General features: G+C 51.8%; 1 protein-coding gene across 5 annotated transcripts in view; it reads left to right on the top strand.

The window, feature by feature from the left end:
* Positions 1-3,175: 3,175 nt before the first annotated feature.
* MELK (maternal embryonic leucine zipper kinase) overlaps positions 3,176-6,000 on the top strand; it is an 83,835-nt gene continuing 81,010 nt past the window's right edge. For 2 of the 5 annotated variants that reach the window (XM_062207947.1, XM_062207943.1), the window contains exon 1: positions 3,176-3,283. The gene's annotated coding sequence lies outside the window, so the exon portion shown is untranslated. The remainder of the gene's footprint in view (positions 3,284-6,000) is intronic. The other 3 variants (XM_062207945.1, XM_062207942.1, XM_062207944.1) reach the window with 2 other exon arrangements.

The raw sequence follows: 6,000 nt of genomic DNA, 5'->3' as shown, positions 1-6,000 counted from the left end.
CTCCCACTGGTTCACTCCCCAAATGGCTGTTATGGCCAAGATTGGACCAGGGGAAACCAGGATTTGGAACTCTCTACGTCTCACACATGGGTGGCATTTGGGCCATCTTCTGCTGCTTTCCCAGGCAATTAGCAGGGAGCTGGATGGGAATTGGAGCAGCCGGGACTTGAACTGGTGTTCATATGGGATGCTTAACCCATTATGCCACAATGTTGACCCCAATCTTTTTTTTTTTTTTTTTTTGACAGGTAGAGTGGACAGTGAGAGAGAGAGATAGAGAGAAAGGTCTTCCTTTGTCGTTGGTTCACCCTCCAATGGCCGCCGCGGTAAGCACGCTGCGGCCAGCGCACTGCACTGATCCGAAGGCAGGAGCCAGGTGCTTCTCCTGGTCTCCCATGGGGTGCAGGGCCCAAGGACTTGGGCCATCCTCCACTGCACTCCCTGGCCACAGCAGAGAGCTGGCCTGGAAGAGGGGCAACCGGGACAGGATCGGTGCCCCGACTGGGACTAGAACCTGGTGTGCCGGCGCTGCAAGGCGGAGGATTAGCCTATTGAGCCGCGGCGCCGGCCCCCAATTTTTTTTTTTTTTTTTAAGATTTATTGATTTATTTAAAAGGCAGAATGAGAGAGAGAAAGAGAGAGAAATCTTTTCCCCAGTAGTTCATTTCTCAAAGGCTGTAACAGGTGGTGCTGGTCCAGGCCAAAGCCAGGAGTTTGGAACTCCATGTGGGTCTCCCACATGGGTGGCAGGGGCCCAGGTACAGGAGCACTAGCAGGGAGTGGGATCAGAAGTGGAGTAGCTGGGAGTTGAACCATGCTCAGATATGGGATGTCAGCATTGCAAGTGACAGCTTAACACACTGCATGGCAACTCCAGCCCGTTAGTGTTTCTTGAAACAGGGAGCAGCAGAATCATAATCCAGCCTCCTTGTGGTCTGTGTGAGGAGATGAACCTTCAGAGAGTCATGCTGCCTATGCTGAGATGTTTTCTCTCTTGCTGCATACTTGTTCTTCTTAATTCAGTGGTCTTCAAACTGTTTTGAGAAATGGAAACTCAAAATAACCTTGAAAAATTTTACATCTAAAGTGTTTCATCATAATGTGAATAGTTGAAATAAAAAAGGGTATAATTTCTAGATTACTGCAAATAGATTTCAAACGCTGGATTATTGTAAGCATTTATTTATGTCAGAAAAACACTTTATTTACATTTACCAACCTAATACAAAGGGTACAATTCAGGAACAGCCAAATGAAAGCGATGCCTCGAGCAAGATAAATGAGGTATGGGGCAGAGTTGCCACGCCCTTTCCTGCTGCACCACCTCTCAGCACATCAGTGAGTTCACCTTTCCAGAAGCGCCTGTCTAAACACTGTAAAATGAAACTGTAACATCATTTAAAGGTATCCAGCGGGCTGGAAATGCCAATGACTCGATATTGACCATCATCCATTACCAACAACATAAATAAAATCCCACAACCTCTTTTTAACATTCTCTTATTTCCCCTACCTTTTCTCCTTACTCATATTTCACTCCACAAAATGTTGTATATGCTTTTTTTTTTTAACTTTTTTTTTTGAAGGACAAACAGACAGAGAGAAAGGGAGAAAGAGGGAGTTCTCTACTTCCTGGTTCATATCCTAAATGTCTGCAATAACTGGGCTGAAGCTGGGGTCCAGGAACTCAGTCCAGGTCTCCCACGCGGGTGGCAGGAACCCAAGTACTTCGGCCATCACTGCTGCCTTCCAGGGTCTGCATTAGCAGGAAGCTGGAGTCAACAGGAGCCAAGAATCTAAATACTGGGCTAGACACTGGCCACAGGTGCTATCTTACTGTCATAGTTTTTGCTTGATAGTCTTTTATCCAGCACCGTATCATACTTCATTATAATAAAAATACACATAGAAGCTTACATCTAACTTTTCTTTCCTGTGTCTAAATTTTTTCTATTGGATCAAGCTAGCACTATAATTGTAACTCATACAGATGATCAAAATTACACAGGTAATCAAAAGAGCAAAGGTAGGCTAGCATCGTGGTACAGCAGGTCAACACACTGGCTGTAACACTGGCATCACCTTTGAGTGCTGGTTCAAGTCCCGGCTGCTCCACTTCCAATTCAGGTCCCTGCTAATCCACCTGGGGAAAGCAGCAGAAGATGGCTCAAGTACTTGGGTCCCTGCCACCCACCTGGGAGAGGGGGTTGGAGTTCCAGGGTCCTGGCTTTGGCCTGGCCCAGCCCTGGCCATTGCAGCCATCTGGGGAGTGAACCAGCGGATTGAAGATCTCTCTGCCTCTCACTCTTCCTTCTAAATAAGAATAAATACATAATGGCCGCCGCGGCTCACTTGGCAAATCCTCTGCCTGCAGCGCCAGCAACCCGGGTTCTAGTCCCAGTTGCTCCTCTTCCAGTCCAGCTCTCTGCTGTGGCCCGGGAGTGCAGCGGAGGATGGCTGAAGTCCTTGGGCTCTGCACCTGCATGGGAGACCAGGAGGAAGCACCTGGCTCCTGGCTCCAGATCAGCGCAGCGCTGGCCATAGCGACCATTTGGAGGGTGAACCAACAGAAGGAAGACCTTTCTCTCTTTCCTCACTAACTCTGCCTGTCAAAAAAAAAATTAAAAAAAAAAAAGAATAAATACATAAGGAGAATAAAGGTATCAGAAAAACTTCTGTTGGGATACTACGTTGGTTTTGATGATGCCATAAGTTACCTAATGGACAATTAATTCGGCTCCCGGGGTTTTTTAATTTTTCCTGGCGACAGATTTTAGTAAGATTCAGGAGAGGGGAAAGGTCTACCTCTCTTTGTTGGGTGGGAGAACCGCCAATGGGCAAGAGGCGGACAAAAGTGAGAACTGTGATTGCCTGAGATCTTTCTGGTAGACCCATTTTAGGAAACAGAACGTAAGAAAGTTGGGTATGCGGAAGCTTCGCAGGTCCATACCACGCCCCCTCAGGCAGACACCAGCCTGCGGAGCGACGTCTCAACACCCCTCAGCAGCCCCCAACACCCAACGGCCACCTCACTCGCGGCACCCCCGCCCCGCCCCGCGGGAACCAGCCGCCGTGCGCGCCCCCGCCCGCCGTGCGCGCCCCCGCCGCGCCCCGCCTCTTCCGGCCCCGGAGGTTTGAGTCCCTTGGCGGGCGGAAGCGGCTTGAGCGCGACAACCGAAAAGATTCCTAGGAGCTCCTGGCACACGCCGCGGCGCTCGGGACGGCTGGCCGGCTCGCCTGTCCGTTTGTCCGGCCCCGCCCCGCCCGGCCCCGTGCCCCTCAGGTCAGTTCTGTCGTCTGCCCACGGCAGCCGTAGGCGAGGGCTGGGGTCTGGGCTGTGCGGGGTGCCGGGAGCGGCCGCCAGAGCCCAGTGTGACCGAGGAGTTTCCGGGACCCCACCCCCCGGCCTGTTCCTGGAGGAGATACCTAGGCCTCCCGACCCCCGGTTGTCTCCTGTGTGAGTGGGATAACGAGAGACCCGACCTCTCCGAGGTACCGCTCGGCTGTGCCGGCCAGGCGCCAGCCCCCGAGGAGGCTGCGGTCGGAGTTCCCGATCCCGCGACCCCGGCTGCCCACGTGAAAGATCCGAGGCAGGTGCCGAGGTATTCCTATCCGGACAACTCGGCTCGACAGAGCAGGAGGACAGGGCTTAGCTGTCACCCCCTTGGCAGTGTCCAGGTCCTCCCTCTCCCCAAAGTAGTGGCTTAAGAGGCTCGCCCTGAAAAGGGGAGCGTGCACCAGCTGCTGTGGGAGAGAGAGCAGCCACCTGCGGGCGGGAAGGGGAGCCGCTCCGGGGAAGGCTTCCCGAGGGAGCCATCCGGCCCCCAGCACTTAGGAGGAGTGATTGTCCAGGGGCTTCACGCTGGCATTTCTCTTAGCGGGGCGGCGCGTGGGTGGTGGCGCAGGAGCGGAGGTGCTTGGAGGTTTGCTTAGAGGCCAGTATTCCTAACCTCTTAGCTCATATTTGGATTTTGTTTCCCGTGGGAGGAGCCAGAACAGCGCTTCCTGCACCCTCAGGGGCTTGTTTCACCAGTGGATCTTCCCTCCTGCATACCTCTGTTGGTTACCCCTCCCCACAAGCCGCTGTAAGGGAGCAGGACAGGGTGCTACCTAAACGTCGATGGCGCACGTTATAAGCCGCTCTGTGTTCTGCTTTGGGTCTGAAATCATCCTCAGCATCACTCTTCTCAAGCTCACTAGACAGGATAAATGCACGTAGTTTGCAGAAGGTAGTAATTTAGCCCAGATGATACTATGTTGGTGACAGAGGCCCCCAGCTTGTTGCCGTCAGTAAGATTTAACCGTAAGCCTCCTCCCTGCCACATAGCCGGTTCCTTGTTTCCTCAGAGAAGGTCAAGACCTCAGTCATGTATGCCTCTGATACTTATATTTCGTCCTACCCGGAAGGACACTCGGGGATCTGATTTGGGTGGTCCTTCTTCACTGTCCACAGCTGGGAGACCATCTGTCACATGACCAATAACACCTGTGCCTCCTTTGGCCGTCACAAAGTTGACTTATAACAATCCTAGGTCCTGTGTTCTGCATTCCAAACTAGAGGATAAACAAAGCACTTAAAAATGTTTCAAACCATCACTATACCTCAAACTTGAAAACTCAAGTATAATCTGCTATTAGTATGGTAGTATATAATGTAAGCACCAATTTTGTTCCCTTCCCTCCCCTCCCCTCCCATTCCCCTCCCCTCCCCTTTCCTCCCCTCCCCTTCTTTTTTTTTTTTTTTTTTTTTAAAGACTTAATTATTTGGCCGGCGCGGCGGCTCACTAGGCTAATCCTCCGCCTAGCGGCGCCGGCACACCGGGTTCTAGTCCCGGTCGGGGCACCGATCCTGTCCCGGTTGCCCCTCTTCCAGGCCAGCTCTCTGCTGTGGCCAGGGAGTGCAGTGGAGGATGGCCCAAGTGCTTGGGCCCTGCACCCCATGGGAGACCAGGAGAAGCACCTGGGTCCTGCCTTCGGATCAGTGCGGTGCGCCGGCCGCAGCGTGCCTACCGCGGCGGCCATTGGAGGGTGAACCAACGGCAAAAGGAAGACCTTTCTCTCTGTCTCTCTCTCACTGTCCACTCTGCCTGTCAAAAAAAAAAAAAAAAAAAAAAAAAAAAAAGAAAAGATTTAATTATTTATTGGAAAAACAGAAGGAGAGACAGAGACAGACAGATCTTCCATATGCTGGTTCACTACCCAAATGGCCGCAATGGCGGGGGTGGGCCAGGGGTCAGGAGCTTCTTCTGTGTTTCCCACATGGGTGCAGGGGCCCAAGAACTTGGGCCATCTTCCACTGCTTTTCCAGGCGTATTAGCAGAGAGCTGGATTGGAAGTAAAGCAGCCAGGACTTGAACCGGCGCCCATATGAGTTGTGGGTGCTGTACGTGGAGGCTTAACCTGTGTCACTGCTGGCCCCCACCAATTTTCTTATATAGCCCAAATGATAGTCCCTAGATTTAACAAATAAACTGGGTCCACATTGGTATTACTCACTGAAGACATGGTGTAATTTGAGAGAAAGGGCTAGGTAGAGAAAATGGAAGAAAGGGGAAAAAAAGTACATTTTATTTTATTTTTATATATTTGAAAGAGTTACAGAGAGAGGTAGATCCAGAGAGAGAGAGGTCTTCCATCTGCTGGTTCAGTCCCTAACTGACTGAAATGACCAGAGCTGTGCTGATCTGAAGCCAGGAGCCAGGAGCTTCTTCTGGATCTTCCACACGGGTATAGGGGATAGGGGCCCAAGGACTTGGGCCATCTTCACTTGGGCCATCTTCCACTTCTTTCCTAAGTTATAACAGAGAGCTGGATTGAAAGTGGAGCAGCTGGGACTTGAAGTGGTTCCCATATGGGATGCTGGTGCTGTAGGCCGAGACTTTTTTTTTTTTTTTGGACAGGCAGAGTGGACAGAGAGCGACAGAGAGAAAGGTCTTCCTTTGCCGTTGGTTCACCCTCCAATGGCCACTGCGGCCGGCGTACCGCGCTGATCTGAAGGCA

The sequence above is a fragment of the Lepus europaeus genome, chromosome 12 (genome assembly GCF_033115175.1).
Source record: "Lepus europaeus isolate LE1 chromosome 12, mLepTim1.pri, whole genome shotgun sequence".
Taxonomy (NCBI): Eukaryota; Metazoa; Chordata; class Mammalia; order Lagomorpha; family Leporidae; genus Lepus; species Lepus europaeus.
This window is presented reverse-complemented; position numbering and strand designations above follow the sequence as displayed.